This window comes from Alosa pseudoharengus, unplaced genomic scaffold (genome assembly GCF_046254945.1).
Source record: "Alosa pseudoharengus isolate Yale_2024_CS ecotype anadromous, Long Island Sound unplaced genomic scaffold, YU_APseudo_1.1 YU_APseudo_1.1_scf_1, whole genome shotgun sequence".
NCBI lineage: Eukaryota > Metazoa > Chordata > Actinopteri > Clupeiformes > Clupeidae > Alosa > Alosa pseudoharengus.
Window position 1 is genome coordinate 11,010,729 of NW_027468564.1, and position 20,558 is coordinate 11,031,286.

Here is a 20,558-nt window from a genome sequence, read left to right on the forward strand (position 1 = left end):
AGGAGTAATTTTAGCAACACCGTATTTTGTGTGGCCCATAACGACCCAGTGGATCATGAAAATGTGCCAAAATTCACATTCCTTGCTTGTTGTTGGTACATTAATCCCATTCAGATTTCCACTTATCTGAGATGTAAGAGTTCAGTATAGGTTTAAGGTCTGGGGCAGGGATTTGACATTCTGTGACTTCTTTATTGAGGGTTTGCTTAGAGGCACTGTCCGCTTTCTCATTTCCCCTCAGACCAACATGGCCTGGGACCCAGCAAAAAACTACACTCAAGTTCTGGTTCTTTAGACGTTCTAGTTGATCAAGCTCAGCTTTGGTTGTACTTTTTGCGTGACATTAAAGCTGTAATTACATACATAGTTATTCTACTGATCTTTATACTATTCATCCTGCACATAGACTTATTCTTACTACTCTTATAATGTTGTTTCTGCACTACAATGACACTGTTTCCACACTGTACATAGCTGTATGTTATGTACATATCTGTTTTATTATATTCTGTTAATACACTGCATATATCTATATTATTATTTATACTATTATAATGTTACTGCTACATCTACATACATTATTCTACTTATTGTATGAGATAACTGCTAATACACTGCACATATTTATATTTAATTCATATTACTCTAAACCACCTTCTCACCTCACTCCCGAAACACAAAGAAAACAAACCAAAATATATCTATGCAAGAACATGGGATGTCGTTGTATTCCAAACAATAAGCCAACAGTCGTGGAAGGGCATTACTACGGTTAAATCTCACTATAATCTCCTAGCTGTGCGATATGTCCCATTACAACCCATTGATTTGATTCGTGTTCTTGCCGTCCACTAGGTTATTTTGCTGTGGCGCGAACAAAACGTGACGTCACATGCAAGGGCTGCAGGCTCACATTGCTTTGACTGTGCTAGAAGGCTACATCAATTATCAAACAACGCGAACTTCACCTGATCTCACGAAGGCAGTAATTTTTAAAAAGCCCAAAACTAAATAGAAAACATGTGAAACTCAAATTTAAAATTAGACTGGCGCATCCCTCATGTACACTAGTAGGCAGAATGCAGCAAGTACCCCTGGCTGCAGCTTGCAGATCGGGGCTGGGCTCAATGTGAGGCGGAGCTGCAGCTAGGGGCTTCTCGAATGCAGCGGGAAAATGTCTGCCTCTTGCATTCTTTAGGTGCCATCTTGACCACGCCATGCGGTGTTAATAGACACGAAGTAGTGGCTTTTATACGGATTTCTTCAAACAACCATTGAATACGATAAAAATGTGCATATGCTATTTTAATACCAATAAACTGCCTATCCATACATCATATGCAATTTTCTCATCAAATTTTAGTCATCTAAAACTGATATGACCGTCTGCCTGGTGCTCATGAGGGCAAGTTAGGATACGAAAAAAAATCTAAAGTTACTTAGCAAAGACGTTTACACAGCCTAACGTTACGCAAAAACAAACAAAAAAATGCAACATAGAACGAGAGTTAAAACCATACAGAATACAGCTTACCTTACTTTTAGTTGGCTCTTGGTAGTCACAGGTGAAATCTCTGTCAGGAAATGTACAGGAACATTTGGTTTTGGTGAACATGCTAAACCTAGCAGCTAGCTAAAGTAAGTGCTACGGTCAGGTACAACTATTCAAAAAAGGGAGTTTAATGCTTCTCATATCATATAATGCCAGTTTACACGGAACTTACCACCTACAATATACAACAGAAAATATAATTAGGTAACTGGCTATTTGCACGATAGTTAATGGAATTACTAAAAATAAAGCATGGTTAAGCTTAAGCAACACACTTTACCTCAGCGATCGGTGACAGGTACTGAGGGTGAGAACATGGGTGAGAAGAATAGTCCGACTTTGTTTTAAAATGGCGGCAGTAAGGTCAAAGGGTAAATCACAAATTGTTTAATAAGTTCGTTTTTTTCCATACTTAAATATCACGTATCAGTGTTTATTACATTTATTATTATATTTATTATGTCAAGTTAATTATTGTCCGAGTCTACCTTTACATACATTTAAAATACGATTTCAGTAAAATGTATTTACCGGTATTATTAAATGAAATTGTGTAACTTTCGTGTAATTTCGTAAAGTTATGACAAAGACAATCTTGTCCATTAGAGACTATATTTTCTGATAAAACCATAGGATAAAACTGGAGAGGAAATACTTGTCTAAGACATTTCACAATCACTCCCACAACAGCAACTGAAAAATACGTTGAATCTGGCATGTTTCCTATTTGCCAGAAGAGAGCCATAAAATAATGCCCCTCCCTCCACCACCTCCAGCTGCCGCCACCACCTATTCCGGAACTCTTCAGGGTTGCCATCCATTTGCCGACATCGTACACAAACCAAACAAATGCCAGAAGAATCCAGAAAAGGCCCGGAAGATTTTGCTATCTGGGTAGTTAGTGCACTTTGTGTGCGAAACCGAAAGATCTCTCAGCTCGCGAAATAGCACAAGTAAATTAATCAAGTATCAAACATCATAACAAACATAATCAAACATCAAGTAGTGCCATGCTAATCTTTTTGATTCTTGATAAAACACAAACTATGCTGTTGTGCATGTCAGCTTTGTGCTGTGAACTTAAATTGAAGAGAATAAAGGGATAGAAATGCAGAAAAAGATTGTGTAGCCTGGCAGTGCCACCGCTCCCACCACACGCATCACGCACTTTGCGTTGGGCACCAAAGGACAGAGGGGGCACCCAAATGTAACCAATGAATAGTAGCTTTACTGCAAACTGCGTTTCACTCTTCATCAATAACGTTTACAATGTCAAAATGCACTAACACGATGTTACATGCAAGTTTGATACCTTTTGGGTTCTCTCAATCACCACGTAGTACTAGAATTGGTGGGTCTTCAATCATTCGTTTTCCAAGCATTTAGGCTACACGAAGCACATGATATGCTGAGTCGACTGAAACGCATTCCATTCAGATAGCTAGGTGGATACCAGGCTCATAATTCACTTGTATTCGCAAAACGAAATGTGAAGCAACATGTCATTGCATACTTCCATTTCCAAAGCAATGAGGTTGCTTAAAACAACTTAACATTGTGCATATTATTGTTAATATTGTGCTATCAATGTAACTCAAACAAATAAGGCTTGTAAACAAGAGCTGGCAAAAGGGCATTATGACAACGTAAAGATCAATGCTCTTAAAGTGACAGTGCACCATTTATAAGTAAAACAGCATTTCTTCAGAAATTAATGTTTAAAAATACACAGTAATGGTCTGTAAATAATAGGCCTTTTATTTTATTTTAGGTGTTTGAGTTATCATTTAAATGTCACTCACTCAAAGCCACTCACTTAGGGCACCGAAATGGCCAGCAGGCCACCATCTTGACATGTCTTTATTAAAGGAACCGTATGTAAAAATTGTATTTCAATTAATCATAAAATTGCCCTGATATGTCACTAGACATTAAGAAATCATGTTCATTTCAAATACTTATATCACTGACAACAGTAGTCTGGCCAGGATATTGTCATTTAAAAAGTGAAGTTGCAGCCCTCAACTGATGTTGATGTTGTCATGTTGTGTTTTGGCCTAATGCGCCACCCTCCACCTATCTACTAATCACAAAGTCAGTAGTGTTTCGTCATCCAACTCTGCCAGTCAGAGGGGAGGGGAAGGGGATACACCGCTCTACAGTAATTTGAAAGTGATTGTAGTACCCGTTTTGGCCACAATCTTACATACGGTTCCTTTAAGCTTTGATTTACAATATAGTAGGCTCTCTATTGATTTTAATGAGTAGGCCCAGGCCCATTCTGACTATGATTGTTCCTTGTATTGCATTATGAGCACTGCGCCTATTGCATTCTACTGTTGCCTTAAGCCTAGCTCAGTCATTATGCTATACCACATCTCCCTCCATTGGAAGAGCAAGCTGCATTGAGCGTAATAAACTGCATTTAGAATGGCAAATCCATATTTATAGACATTTTGGTGAAAGTAACTTAAAAGTAATGCAATAGTAGTGTAATGCCTTACAATTCAGAGACAGTAATATTATAATGTAACAAATTACTTTGAAATGACAGTAATAAGTAATGCATAGTGAAGTAACTTGCCCAACACTGCACGTTTGCGATGCAAACCTTGATTAAGCTGATACATTGGCACTGATATTTCAGTCAATGAAGTCAGTGAAGCACTCGTCTGTTATGATAGCTACCTACAACTTTAGCATGTTGACTCACTGATAATGGTTTAGCCCTAGCTTCTAGCTAGCTGTGCATTAAAGGAGAAGTTCGGTGTGAAATTGACCTTTGCTGTACTGAAAGATGTTGCCGAGTACTCACATGTGTCCAATTAGGCACCTTCGCTCACCCCCTAGCATTCCAAATTACGCCGTTTTTAGCCGAGTAGCTGTGGGGGCATAGCGTAGCCTATGCAACTAAATCACTATTGTTACACCATTAAAAAGGTTCCAAGTAACTCCACACTGCATTGGTAGACTTCTGAGGGTCTTGGAACCTTTTTAATTGTGTAAAAATAGCGATTTAGCTGCATAGGCTACGCTATGCCCCCCACAGCTACTTGGCTAAAAACGGCGTAATTCGGAATGCTAGGGGGTGAGCGAAGGTGCCTATTGGACACATGTAAGTACTCGGCAACATCTTTCAGTACAGCTAAGGTCAATTTCACACCGAACTTCTCCTTTAACGTTTGCATTTTGCCAAGTTTGGTCTCATACGTAACTTTAGTGTCTAGCTGCCATCTTTGTAATGAAAGCCTCGGCATTTTAATAAATGTTTAAGTCGGTTCAGACAACTAATGGGTATTGGCGTCTACTTGTGATTTATTATGCTAACGTAACTTAACTGTATGGAACTTGGTCACCATCTTCTATTTTGTTTGTTCTGCAGCGTCAACTTTTATCGGCTGGATTCTAACATCTAACGTTACGATTGCCTCTGTTGGGTTCGCTTGATCAAGTAAGATACATTCTGGGTTGTTAAAATGTAATGTGAACACATTCCCGTAGCATTCCAAAATAGACCAGAGATGCTTACTATGTGTATATTTGGACATTTTGGGATTGCAATAACCATAATGATATGGTTATTTAACAGCCATCGTTTCGGGGACTCTGATGAGAGTGAAGATTGAAGAAGAGCAAGAAAATGGTGACTTTGCGTCTCTGAGGTACCTTCCAACTCGCCTGGTATATCAGTTGAAGCCTCAAGCCCAAGCCAATTGCACTGGCAAAGTAAGTAATAATCTCTTAACATTGAAATAACTAAATCATAATATTAATATTAGAGATATGGTTAACATTCTTAGTGCTAAAGACATTCCCCTCTCCTTGTATCTATTCCTCCAGCTCCACCATCTTGCCGAGTGCCAGGCAGCCGAGTCACTACCCCTCAACCTGGAGAAAACTGTTAAGGTAAAGACCAATCTCTGAAATAATATTGAATATAGTGGCCCCATCTATATTAACACAGCAGTAGTCACTCTATTTCAAATTAACAGATTGCATCTGCATTACCATCTCAGATTTTCTGCATACTTCATACATTACTTTCAAAATCTCAGCCAAATATTTTGTCAGTTAAAACATCTGCATTCATGCAATATTGCCTGAAAAGTTCATTCATTATTATCAGATTGTATTGAAACACATTGATTTTCAATGTCAATCCATTCATGGAGTTGATATAGATAGTGCATACCAAAATGTTGAAACATACAAATTCATGTCCAGCATGACCAGAGATTCTGTAGCTCTCAGCCTACCATGGTTAACAGATCACAACCATTTATCTCCCTTAGCACCTCACCATGGGGCAGGACCGCAACGCTCTTCACCACCTCAACTCCCTGCACCTGCACCCGCATTTAACATACGGAGAGTTACTCAAGGTAGGGACTGATCTCTGAAATATTAGTGAATAGAAAGGCCCCATGTGTATTATCAGTCATGGTTAACAGATGACTAGCATTTAATACAATTTTTCCCCCTCTCGCACACCGCCCACCTCACTATGGGCCAGGAACGGCAGTCCCTCCTCAACTCCCTCCACCCCCACACCAGCCCTCAACGTGCAGCGAATAGAGGAACTTTGTAAGTCATGTTTCTTTTTAAATTTAATCTCCTTAATACCTATCTCATATATTGTATTGTGTAAGCATACTTGGCTTTGGATGCTACATACCATAAACATAAACATATCTGTCTGTTTGATTACAGGTGCTGTGAGGAAAAACATGGTGACACGGTCAGCCACGGATGCTGAGGTCACCAAGCACGCAATCAGGTGTTTCAACCGGCTGTGGATCGCCTCCATCCACACAAATGGAGTAATAGGAGAAATAAGCATTTAACAATCTTTTTATTGAACTTCTTGTCATTCACCAGTTATTCATTTTCTGATATTTTAGCTGTGCATAGCGCAGTATTTCATTGAAGTTGTAGCCTATTAGATAAAATATTTCATGTCTGCACTGACCTAGGCCTATAAAGCACTAAATTAGGTTTTGACCACAAAATTAGAGTAGCCTAGGCAACATACTTAACAAAAACAGATTAGTTTATAACCTGTAACTTTCCATAAATGTCCATTTTATATTTCCATTGAGTAGTGATCACGTTTGTACAGTAAATTGATGTCTTAAACCTTTTCTGTCAGGTTTATTGACAGTATTGTTAAGTTAAAAATACGAGGCAATGCAGATTAATCGTAGGCCTATGTTGCTGTAGTAGCCTAGGCTAGGCCTAGTGATAGGATAAAAGTAAAACTATTTTATCCTACAGCAAGAACAGAAGGAATTTTGAAAATGAGATAAACGGGTCCAAAACGGACCCGGGCCAGATGAGCCTTTATGAGTCCGTTGCGGGTCCTCGGCGGATTTGCGGGTCCCAAACGGACCCGCCGCGGAGGTAACGTTTAAATCGCGGATGCGGAGCGGATGCAGCGCGGAGCCACGGCGGGTCCGCGATCCGCCTTCGTAGCGGATCCGTTCCTGAGAGCATCTGGACTCCGATACGGGTCCGTTTCGCGGGTCCGTTCCGGAAGCCGGATCCGCCGCGGAGTCCTTCTGCTGTGTGGGACACCATGGATTAGGCATTAGGCAGGTCGGGTAAAGAAAAAATAACTAAATTGTTAATTGCCGGTGGGTCGTGGGTTGATGAAGGAGGGTTATGCTAAGTCATTAATGACCAAAACTTCACCTTCACTGTTCTCTATGCTGTGAATGCGTCTGTGGGCATATTTTGCGTGTCTCCTCCTCATACGTTATTTGGGATGCACTAATTTGTGATGGGTTTTTTAGACTGAAACACGTTTCGATGTTCGTTTGCAAAAAAAAAATGAAGTTTGTGAAATAAAGTGATTGTTTTACTTTGTAGCAGAATACTTTTTAGGGGGAAATGTAAATCTTAGCTGATTCGAGACCATATGAGGGCAAGTTGACAATGTGTAAACGTGAGCAATATGGTCAAACGAAAAGGCCATTAGGGTAAATATAGGCTAAGGGTAAATCTAGTAGCCTAATACAAGCTGGCCTACATTATCCAGGGAAGGGTATTTTGGGTAGGGGAACGTTCACTATGGGTTAATGTTTCAGTTAGTAGGCCTATAGCTTGACATTAGGGAGGACATTAAACTCTGTGTGATCGATTTTGTTTAATTACAGTGCATGAAAATGCACTGTACTGTTCTTCCTAGGCAACTTCTTCTTCTTCTTCTTATTATTCTGCTTACCACTTTTTCTAGACGCAATTTCTCTTGAACAGTTTAACTTAGAAACTTCATTCAAACTTTTTATCGTAGGTCTTCAAACAGATCGGGTTGCTATCTCTTTTCAACTTTGAAACTTTTATACTTTTTAAACTATTAAAGAAAAACTTTTTAAAAATCCCCATAGACTTAACATTGCCGATTATGACATCATAATACGGCCATTAAGCAATTAGAATCCTATGGCAGGTGTTCAGGCCACCTGGGGCCGTATTACAGAAACTTCCTATCTTAAGTCCTAAGTTAAGATAGGTGAAGTGTAAGATAGGATTTTTCTCAATTTGGTATTACAGAAACATATCCTATCTTAATTTAGGAATCCTATCTTATCTCAAGTTAAGATATCCTAAGTAGGCGATCTAGCATCGACGTTCAGCTTTTATGTCTGTTACTTAGCAACAGATGAAACTTGTTGTTGGATCACCTCACTTCACAACTAGCAGCTATCATAATAATAATTCAATGTGGAGTTCATTACCCGTTGGAAACTTGATGTAACTTCGCGCTAATCCACCAATGGCTTTTGCCACCTCTGTTAAAGGAGAATTCCGGTGTGATATTGACCTAAAGTGTGTTGAAACATGATACCGAGTGTGAACGTATAGCTCATCTCGGCTTGTCCCCTGCACTCAGAAATCGGGCGCTAGTTATCCGCCTAGCCATGCAAATAAATCACTGTTTTACACCATTTACGAGTCTCAAAGTAGCTCCATACTTCATTGTTAGACTCCCGAGGGCCTTGACATTTAAAACGAGACATTGTGAACTTTGAAAAAGCACTGGTAGTTTATTTAAGATTTATACAGACAGTGCCTGCGCTACATGTAACAAAAGAGCTGCCATCTCGCTTATTTGTGACAGTTAGGAGAGCTGATGGGTCATCCTAAAGTTAGGACAGTTTATTTAGGATTTTGGTAACTTAGGATATTTCTGTAATACACATTTCCTATCTGGAGTTAAGATAAGAAACTGACTTTAGGATCGGCCGTTCTGTAATGACTTTTTTCCTAAATCCGATCCTAACCCTTGTTACCGTAGTTACCAAACAGATAAGATAGGATTTTTGAGTTAGGAAGTTTCTGTAATACGCCCCCTGGATCTCAACTGCCAGTCTCAGGCTTTAAAGGAACACGCCACCCAAAATCAGTAGTGATATATGTTCTTACCGTAACTTTCACGAGTTGAGTCGTACCTCTCCTGCGTCGGTAGGTGCACTCAAACGCTGTCGCGCGGCGCGAATGTGTTAGCATGTTGCTATGCTAGCGGGCTCTGCCGTGGCCGTAGAGAGAGGCACATAGCAGTATTCAAACACCTCCACGTTTTACCTACTTAAATACAGTTGCACGAGTAGTTGATGAAAAATGTTAGGGCACACAACATGAAACGTGACGATTTTCCAAGCGAATAAACATGAGAACTACAATGTGTGGAGCAATAGCACTTGGGAGTACTTCGACCTAGCGTGGTAATATTATTAACACCTAATTGTAGATCCTATCCACCACAGAGTTTAGAATCCATGCTGGATCGACCCTCAGCCTCTCCCTCCCCTCTGAGCGAGAGAGGCACACACACTAGAGATGCGCTGATGGGCTATTATTTCAACCATAACTGCATAGCAAAACGTATCATCCATCAGCCATCCATCAGCACCAAAGTTTGTTGACCAATTTTCAAAACGGCACCTGCCCACCATCCGCTGGTTGTTTTAATGTAGGCTATATGATGCAGCGCTGCTGACGTGAGGCTAGAAAGCCCTTGCCTGTTCTAGAAAGACTGATCTAATGCAGCAAATATATTTTAAGGCAAAAGTCGTACATTGGCTAGGCCTATCCCCAGAATATCAGCAGCAAACTCATTCTCTGTCGCGCAAAACAGTCTCCAAATAAAACGCACATCGGCCTGTTGCCTATTCTGCCAGCTTGTGACAATATATCGTCCAAAATGCTTGATTGCATTGCATTCTCCACATTTTTAGCTACATTTTCATGTACCACATCAGCATTTTTGTTCAGTGAATCTTTTGTAAATTGCTTTACACATATCACTACTGATTTTGGGTGGCGTGTTCCTTTAAGCATACAAACTGGCCTATTAAGACTACACATCCTGTTAAACTGCTTCCTCTGCCAAAAACTGTTTCAAAATAAAAGTCCTCACTACAATATTTCACTGTTAAACAATTTAACCCTTTAAACTACTGAACTTTTTAACTGTTTAGCCATTGTAACTGTTACTTGTCATCAACTATGACTCCTACCCACTGTAGCTAGTTAGCATGGTTAACATGCTAGCATGTTAGCATGCTAGTTAGCATTTTTAGCAAAACTGCTAACAATGATTAGCTAAGTCACATGGTTAACATAGTTAGCATGTTAGCAAGTTAGCATGCTAACATGCTAGTTAGCATTTTTAGCAAAATTACTAAAAATGATTAGCTAAGTTAGCTAAGTCATATGGTTAGCATAGTTAGCATGCTAGCATGTTAGCATGCTAGTTAGCATTTTTAGCAAAACTACTAAAAATGATTAGCTAAGTTAACTAAGTAACATGGTTAGCGTAGTTAGCATGCTAGTTAGCATTTTTAGCAAAACTGTTAAAATGATTAGCTAGGTTAGCTAAGTAACATGGTTAACATAGTTAACATGCTAGTTAGCATAGTTGACATGCTAGTTAGCATAGTTAGCATAACTGCTAAAATTATTAGCTAAGTTAGCTAAGTAACATGGTTAACATAGTTAGCATGCTAACATTGTTAGCATAGTTAGCATGTTTAGTAAAACTGCTAGAAAATGTTAGTTAAGTTAGCTAAGTAACATGGTTAGCATGCTAGCACTGCTATAAAACATTAGCTAAGTAGCATGGTTAAAAGAATTAAAAATCTTAGCATAACTGCTAGCAAACATTAGAGCCGTTCAAACTTTCAGTTATCGTCAAATATCTACCTATGCACAGCCATTAAACTATTTGAATATCAACATTCATTAAACTGCTAGAAAACGTTAGCTAAGTAGCATGGTTAGCAGGTTAGCATTGCTAGCACTGCTATAAAACATTAGCTAAGTAGCATGGTTAGCATAGTTAAAAATCTTAGCATAACTGCTAGCGAACATTAGAGCCATTCCAACTTTCAGTTATCGTCAAATATCTACCTATGCACAGCCATTAAACTATTTGAATATCAACATTCATTCAACTTCCAGTCTGTCAACAACTTTTAAACTATTTACCTTCAACTTTTAAACGGTCTACTTTTAAACTATCATTAAACTATCTATTAAACTAGCTGTCTATCAACAACTTTTAAACTATCTACTGTCTATCAACAACTTTTAAACTATCTACATTCAACTTTTAAACAGTCTACTTTTAAACTATCAACTTTTATTAAGCTATGCAACCACCATGTCTATCCTAGCATCACCGTAGTAACCATCTCTTTATTATCTGTTTTAACTATACATGATATTTTACATCACAACTTTAGCATTTTCATGCACTGGTAATTCCTTGGAATTGCATTTCTAGTTATTATTATTCCGCTTACCACTTTTTCTAGACGCAATTTCTCTTGAACAGTTTAACTTAGAAACTTCATTCAAAGTGTATCGTCGGACTAATGGGATGTCGGACCAATGGGCTTCTTTTTTTCGGAATAATGGTATGTCGGACTTATGGAATCTCTCCTCAATGGGTCATTTTCGGACTAATGGGATGTCGGACTAATGGGATGTCGGACCAATGATACGGAACCGTCTGTGTGACAGTGTTGTAGTACTCGAGTCCGAGACTCGAACTCGAGTCCGAGTCATTAGCTAAATCTAGAGACTCGTGACTTGACTTGGACTTGAGCACTGAATGACTCGAACTTGGACTCGGACTCGTGCATTCCCACTCGCGATGACTCGTCGAGGACTCAACTTTTTTTTGTAATATATCATAAGGCTATAATTGTAGTATGTAATTAGGCTATAATTTGCTTTATGATTTTAATATCTAAATTATTTGTAATAGGCTACTAATTTTAGTTCAAGGGAATGTTAAGCTACTGCTTCGTGTCATACATCGCAAGTCACATCATGTTCACATGCAAAGCAAACTTACGTTATCTTTAACACCAAAATGCCTGGAGACATGGCCGCCGCTATTTCAATGTAGTATTGCCAGGCAATATTAGTTCTCATACATGACATTACCTAAGATTACACTCAGCCTAGGCTTAACATCACACACTGCTGCTGGATAGCTGATCATCGTGCCTTGTTTCGTGTTTTCCTGTTTCGTGTTTTTCCTGACTGACGCGAGAAGCGAGGTTCCATTCATTCATTTTCAAATAAACTAAACGTTTTCCCGATCAAGATACATACTTCTTAATTTTGGTGTTGTGATAGGGTCAGCCCACGTAGACGTTCGCTGGCTGACACCTACAGGTGCATGAGATGAGGATTAATGAGTCTGTAACATCCGTTTTGATAAACCAGGAAATGCTCCCGGGAATTGTTTGAGTTGCACGTTGCCGTCGCTGGTCGGAGTAAGACATAAGCCGGGGAAGGCACGCTATTTGAGACTGTCAAACTTTACATTGGGCATTAGGAGGTAAGCTGCTATGTTCGTTTGGTTTTCACTGTTTCTGATTAGCCCTGTTGCTATTGTATGCCGTGCATGTTACGCTCTGTGTTTGTTATTAGCCGTCGTACGGCTCACTAGTGTTTGTTTAACTCCTCGTAGCCCCTGGCTCGTTTCACTGTGGCGGTGCGAGACCCGTAGGCCTACATGTAAAGTCTTTCCTGCTATTGGGAGTAACAAGGGATGAGCAGGTAGGCAATACAGAATGGTTTTAAGCACATCCGCCTAGGTAAAAGCTGACGGTGCCCTGGCCCTATGTTATTAGTTAGCCATGCTATACTATATGTGTAATGTAATCATACTGTCTTACTAATGCCCCCATAGTTATCGTTCGTGGGTCCTCTTCCATTCCAATTTCCTTCTGGAAACGGTGGTTTTGTACGGCGGTCACAGCCAAGGTAGGCAGTTCACTGCTGTACTAATCCTTATTGTGTTCTTGTGGTCAAGGGGCTACTGTCCTATTTTAACTAGCTAATGCTTATTCTGTAGTTGTTATTCTCAATGTTGTATTTTTGTGAGCATTAAAGGAATGATGTATTTATAATGTATCTGGGAAAATGTGCAATACTTGTTAATGGGGATAGTCTTAATGATTTAAAGGGGTAAGGTATTTATAGTATATTAGGGAAAATGTGCAATACCTGCTAATGTGAACAGTCTTACTGGTTTAAAGGAATGATGTATTTATAGTACATCTGGGAAAATGTGCAATATCTGCTAATGTGAACAATCTCTGTTGTAGATCTACAACAATCATCATTCGTAGTCTGACCACTGTTTTCCTCTGTTTATTTCTTTTGTTTGTTTTTTTTGGTTTATATACCAAGGTAGCTGAAGCCACGTGTCTCGTGCTGTTTGTTTATGTCTGTTCTCCTGTGTTGGCTCCTTGTTGGGCCTATCCCCTTGTCCTTGTCTTGTGGGCCTAACCCAGGGATAGCTCTATTGTGAGGTTATAGCTGGCATTATTCTGCCCTTAAAAGCTTGCGGTGTAAACACTCTCTTAATGATTGAGTTTCGATACAAAGTTTGTTCCTTGTGTGATTTCTCTTGATATCAACGTGTGATTTAACTTGGGCGTTTTGCAGCTTGCAGTGCTACACTAGCGTGTGCATGAGTATACTAGTAATCACGTATGGCTGAAGATTTGTCAGTTGTATCTTAGCAGTACAACTAATTACTTGGGTTGGTCCTCTGGGCCTATGTTAGGTGTTTTGTTTTCTTGTCCCTTGTCATGATGTACTGTATGTCGATAAATCTATATCTTGTTACCCCTGCCAAATACAAGCAAAGAGATTAAATAAACTATTGACTGTTTGTAACTGCCTCTGGTTCTATCCATTTATTTGGTAACCTGTAATACAAAAAATACATGGTAGTTATAGAAGCTAGCACACGGTCACAGTGTCATAAAATATAGAAGCAACATTAAATCGCCTAGTAGAGTGTCCATGTAGAGTTCCAATGTAGGCCTACGTGTCTGCGCAAGTGAAATTGAACCTCTCGTGGATAGGCCAGAAACAACTATATTTAAAACCACGAATGAAGTGAATTACTGTTACTGTTCAAATGAGCGATTTGATAGCCTAATCCACTGCACGAAAAAAAGGAAATAGCAACTTGTTCTATTTCTAACAGGTGAATATCGTAGCAAATAGTAGCCTATGGCGATGGCAGCTTAAAAAAACATTTAATTTTGACTCATCTCGCTGAAATGAACGTAGAATGTGGCCTGTTGCGCAAAGAAATGAATTAGGCAGATGATCTGCATCTCCGTTAACCGAAAGCTAGTTTTCATCTCTATTGTTGACCTGAAATATGTCTCCATAGTGTCAGTGAAGTGATAACATTATGCAGTTGCAGGTAGCCTGTTCACGTCACGGGAGTCAGGAAGAAGCTACCAAGACGTAACCTGACCCTAGCCAGATGAATTTCGCTCCGTCTAGCTCCACTCATCCATCTGGAACCGATCCATTGAAATGTTGCTTCAGAAGGCTGGACCTAATCAAAAAATGCTTGCATATGATTGAATAAGCCACTTGTCCGTCATCTATTGACGTGCTACTTCAACCACTCTCATCGAAGCCAACCCGTGACTCTGATAACAGTCTCACAGTCTCTTCTACGCTATGTCACATCTATGAAACTCCCGCCCTGCGTCCTGATTCGCTAAACCATAAAGTTGGTTGGAGAAATCACTCTCAATGGAAGAGGTTCCAGATGGATGTGAGTGAAGCTAGGCGGAGCTAAGCGGAACGACATTCATCTGGCTAGGGCCAGGTTAACCAAGACGGGCCCTGCTCTGTTTCTGTCCCTCCCAAACTGCGCTAAAATTGTGTAGGCTATATTTAACAGCCAGAATTTTAAAAAAAATGCCCGGGGGAGGCCCTTTTATGATCCACACTACCTCTTACAAAATAGGCCTACTCCAACGTCCATCTAGCTCTTGTGAAGTATGAACTTATACAACACTGCCTATACTATTGTAACGTTCTAAGGTTCAGAGTCAGAGCTTTGTTCTTTATTCGTCAGGAAACGAGGGCAGGGACACAGACACAGAACATAGTACACACGGAGCAGGTCAAGTACACACACGCTACACATACAGGGGTGGACGCAGCCACCCACACCAAGAGGATCACATACGAGGGAGAACTAAAAGGGAAACATGTTACAATAAAGACGCTAACATTAGACTCATAACTAAGGAGAAATACAGACATAAACCCCAAATGTTCGCTCCTGCATGCCAGCATGCCCTGCGTGGGATTTCGATAAGCAATGTCTTGTGCGCCGACGTTACACAGCTCCCCCAACAAGCCATTGCCGTCCTCGGCAATGACCACAAGGTAGCCTCATGCTAACGTCGGCGCACGTCGCCCGCCACTCAGTCCAGGGGGTCGTTTCTAGAAAAGTTGGCAACAACGTTGCTCAACCACCATGGTACGACGCAACTTGCGACCAAACAACGACACTGTTACACCTGTTTCCAGAAAGCATCGTACCTGTGTCGCAATTGGCTACCTCCGACGTTCGAACACCATAGTTCCAACAACGTTGTTGATGATGCAGCGATACATATCATTGGTGGAAACAGTGGCAACGTGTAATACCCCACCCCCTAGAAATGTTCTGTCACGGCCTATGTCGACATGTTTCTAATCTAAACCGAGTGATTAATGCTGGTATTGTCATTGCCATCAGCCAAAACCTAAATCTATTGCAAGCATATAAAACAGTTAACTTAAGCAGACCAATATGAGTCATTATTTGTGTTAAATATCTATGTGTTGGAAAAAATATATAGCCTGGAGAAATATCTGGGTATCCCATAGGTTATCAACTATCTCGTGGCTTAGGTCTAACGGCAGCGCGTTGGTGCACTGCGCGCTCGGCCGGAGTTCGCATCCTATCTCTTCTTTTCATCTCTGAGTAAGAGTAGGCCTACGAGACACAACAATAGGATTTGACCATACATATTTATGTATATAGTTACTCTACATCGAGAGACCATAGGTACAAGGCATCAGTCAAAAACAATTTAATCTACGTGTCACACAGTTCACCTGCAGGTAGCGAGAAGCAAGAGGACAATCTCACATCATAAGAAAATCGAACCTACAACATTGGGATAACAAGTCTTCTGCTCTAGCCACTACACCATTTATCACTGCTGTTGTAAGAGTCTATGAAGATTATAATACTAAAAGCAAGGCAATACTCGAATTAACATAAATAGCAAGAATGAGCCAAGTAGGGGGTCAGTGTCTTAATCAAAATTAAGCTACAGGATAGATCAATCATTGAGTCACGAGATAAACATCCACTTCGCAATTTTTGTTTAGGGGGTTGTGATTTTTGGTTAGGCGCTCTGGACACCAACAGGAACTACCAAGGAACGACACAAGTGCGACTGCCTAGGGGCAGTAGTTCAAATGACCAAACTTTGCGTCCTTGTTTGCGATTGAGAGTTTGAACTACCCTTTCTAGAAACACCAAATCCAAGAACGATGGAGCGTACTACCGAGGTTGCGACGCAAGTTAGCAAACGACGCTTTCTAGAAACGACCCCCAGTCTGACAGTACCGCCAACAACACGTGGGGTGCACACGCAGCAGGAGCTCACTCAACGGGGAGCCACGCTGCTAGCAATCCAGTGCGGGCGTGCTAGCAACCACGTGGCCGTCCCCGCTCGTCACCAGCTCCCTCTCAGTGTGTACCAGTAGCCGGGCCGTCGAGGAGGGCCGGAGGTGAGCCGCCAACTCACGCACGTATTCCCCCGGCGGGGGCAGCCGCTCCGGGCCCTCCCCGACTGGCGTTGCTGGCCGCGCAGCTCCCCGCACTGCTGCCGCTCTCGCTGCCGTCCTCACTCCCGCTGAGTTCACCGCACTCGTCCGTCGCCGGCCCGAACTCCTTCGTTGCCGAGGATCCGCTCCCGAACTCGTCCTCCAGGTAGTGCAGCTCCAGCAGTTGTTCTTCCTCTCCAGTGCAGAGGTCGCCCGGGGTCTCCTGTGCCGAGCGGAGCCAGGTCTTGATTATCGCGCCTCGTCTCCTCTCCCTCCTCGACTCAACTCGGACTCGACGTGGATCAATAGTGACTCGACTCGGATGAGTAGTGGACTCGACTCGGACTTGACTTGGGATGTTTTTTTTAATGACTTGGACTTGACTCAGACTTGAACACTGGGGACTCGAACCTGGACTCGGACTCGAGGCATAGTGACTTGACTACAACACTGGTGTGTGAATATCTGTTTATGCACATGTGTGCATATGGAATGGGTTAACATAACCCCTGGAGGCAAACTGACGCAAAAAATTGGTCATCCTAGGCCCTACGGTTCTCAAGATATTCACAGAAAACTCTGTTGGTGTACGGTCACTAAATGTACACAAATTAATTTATTGTATGGCCCCCCAAGAACGAAAGTCCACGAAACTTGGCATGCATTCGGAGGGTGTCATAATGATCCTACACTTCCAATTTCGTGCAGTTTTGACCATGTTACAGTGGGCATCGCTTTCAAATGGCCACTTCAGTCGCGCATTACGAGGCGTGAAGCTGCGTGAAGCTTTAGTACCACTTTCAGCCACTGTGCGTCGCTCTGCCACTGTACATCGCTCTGCCTGCCGCCCCTTCTGAAAAAGCTCGATTTACCTCGATTTAGGCTACTTGGGTATGGCTTAAGGCTTGACTACACGGTGGTAACAAAAATCGAAATCGAAATTTGCTGTCTACATTATTGTCAGTTTTGGGGTAACGCAACTACGCAAATCAAAACAGTGGTGTGATAATTGAGCCAGTAGAGAAATAACTGTTCAGAATTAATCTGTAGCCTTGGGTAGGCTTCTGCAATGTTTTTAACAGGCTACGCTATAGAGGCTTAGACAACTATGACCCACGTTTTGGTATCGTAAATTAATTTGCCCTACTTCTTGACTGCAATGTAGTCAATTGACTGCTTGACATGTCATTTTTATTTTTCTGTACAATAAACAAATACATCTGCTTTATGCCGCAGAATTACATTCATATTTGGAACTTACATAGTCCAATGCATCGTTACACTACGTTAGTGTTTCCCAAAACCATAGTAGCAACGAACGTTCGCAACCATTATCGTAAAGTTGTGTAGTTACAACTACACCTCTCGACCTGTGGTAGAATGCTAGTAGAAGCATAGTTCCAGGGATATTCATGTCAAAGACGTCACTGACGCCAGTTATTTGTTTGCAAATTAATAATTATAAATATATTTAGGTTTCTAATTGATATTTACACTTCTAACCACCATACATCCATATTTTAAAATGCCCAAGGCAGAAAATACATAAATTAAAAGTCAATTTGCAGCCATGTGCACGTAAGTAAGTCACACACCTGTAGATAATAATAAGGTGGTGCGCACTTTTTGACGAGTCAGCTGAGAATATGTAGCCTTCAATTTTCATGGAGGGGGGGGGGGGGTCCTTGTTAGTTTACGCAAACCAAGCCAAGAAGGCTGATTCTGATTTTGATAATATGATCTGCACAAAAGATAAACTTAGGTAAACAACGATGTCAATATTGTTGTCAAAATCTTAACCCAGATTCGAACTCTTGGACAGGGGACTGGTAACTGCTGTGCAACGGCGGCTGTCATCTGCCGGCCTTAACGCAATGCGCCACAGAAGTATGTGCAGGTGCCCGTTCACATGCTACTAAACGTCATTAACCACCTTAGTCCAGACTACTGAAGTTTGGAAACTATCATGGTCTAAACTTACAGTACTATGTAAGTACGACAGTTTTGGGAAACAGTCGTAACTTACATGTTGGTTAGTTGAACGATGCATCCTGTTAGTAAAAAGCTAACCTCCGTAGTTGTACGGGAAACGCACCCCAGATCAGCTTGTAGGCCATTAGCAATCTGTTTATTTTATTTTATGAAGCCTACACAGTAGATCACATGCCACATTCTCACAGACAGATGCAATAGCCATTGGTCAAGTATTGAGTATAAAGCAATTAAGATAGTATGAAGTACTCTTTGTATAGGGTACTATCATAAAAATTAGTTAAAACGAATAGCATTTTGCAACTTGACAAAACACTGGATTAAATATTGTAGGCACAGGAGAAAACTTGTACATCCATTGGCCCGTGGGGAGATCACATGCCAGTTGCCTCTCCCTTCACGTTTGGCCTCACAGCAGAGGCTTAGACAACTATGACACACGTTTTGGTTTCGTAATTTGCCCTACTTATTGACTGCAATGTAGTCAATTGACTGCTTGACAGGTTATTTTTATTTTTCTGTACAATAAACAAATACATCTGCTTTATGCCGCAGAATTACGCACTTGGCCAGCCTATAGAACGGGCACATTTTGGAGAGAATAGAGAATGTACGCACGCAAGAATCTGGCTATTTGTGGCTGGTTACCAGCAAACAATGTTTAATGCATTAACTCAAGACGTCAAACATTTTCTAAACAATACAAACAGAAAGGATGCAGCAGGCAGCAAATGTAGAAGAGTCATTTCCAGTGGAAGAACAAAATGCTGAATGAAGCCCAAAGATATGAAGGCATATCTGGCAAGTTGTTATTTTTTGAATGGTTGGGCTATAGGCCTAGTTTGCACATAAAGCGTGAGCATGCCACACTATCCACAGCTGTGGTAGCGGGGGGTAGGAGGATTACTGTTAGCGCAGGATTTATATAAAATTCTTCAACAGAAGGCCTGCCTTGAATGCAGTAGGTCTTAGTAAGTTAGGAGTCCTCTACACTTCTTTTAAGCTGTCTCAGAGGTGGAAAGTTGCGTTCGATTAACAATTCATAGACCCTTGGGAACAAATGTCTGATGGACCCCCCTGCCCCCCAGCCAATGTGAATCGGGCGGTCAGTTAATAACTTAGGCCTATCGTGAAGATTTGTATTGCCATTTAAGGCACGAGCGCATCTGTGAGGCCAAGCCTCACAAAGTAGCCCGTTTGTTTACAACTAACATTACATTTAATTAAACTGCTTATAGGCTATGCTGAAATAGTTTCAACATTTTGAATATCAGTGTCGGGTGAATTAGGAAATGCCATGGCTGAAAGCTGCTTGGGATCCCCCCCTGTCAAGCAATAACCATACAAAAAGTTAAAAACAGATGACATGATGCGCGTCACTGACATAATGCGCACATAATATAGCCTAGATATTCCAATATATTCGAATACATGTGTTTATTTTAGAGGGGATATTCGAACGTCATTTTTGAGCAATTTTGACAGCCCTAGTCCACTGTAGGCTACGCCAATCGTCTATTAACACCTTCCACCTAACCCCGGTGAGTGGGGGTCGCTATAATGCGTGTGAAATAGCACCATTGAGTAGCCTATGCGAAATAGCCTTAAAATCGTTCCGGTGTTGTGTGCCTTCTGGTTTCTCCACCTACTGGTTTCCTTGCGCGTGCATGCGCTGCAGCAGTTGTCAGACATTCACAAACAAGTTGTTTTAGGTGGTTTGAAGTCGCTTTTCATACGCCATGAGCACTCGGCTACATTACAGCCACTCGGACAAAAGACATGTAAAAAAATATATGTCTTGAAAACTAACATTAAACTGGATTCATAAAGCACAGTGCGCGCGCGC

The 20,558-nt window shown here is 41.1% G+C and overlaps 1 long non-coding RNA gene across 1 annotated transcript; it reads left to right on the plus strand.

The window, feature by feature from the left end:
* The first annotated feature begins 5,206 nt into the window (after positions 1-5,206).
* LOC143137623 (uncharacterized) lies at positions 5,207-6,352 on the plus strand. The gene is made up of 5 exons (XR_012990038.1): positions 5,207-5,278; positions 5,393-5,458; positions 5,845-5,934; positions 6,066-6,136; positions 6,263-6,352. It is a non-coding gene; the product is annotated as an uncharacterized LOC143137623 (long non-coding RNA).
* Positions 6,353-20,558: the final 14,206 nt, after the last annotated feature.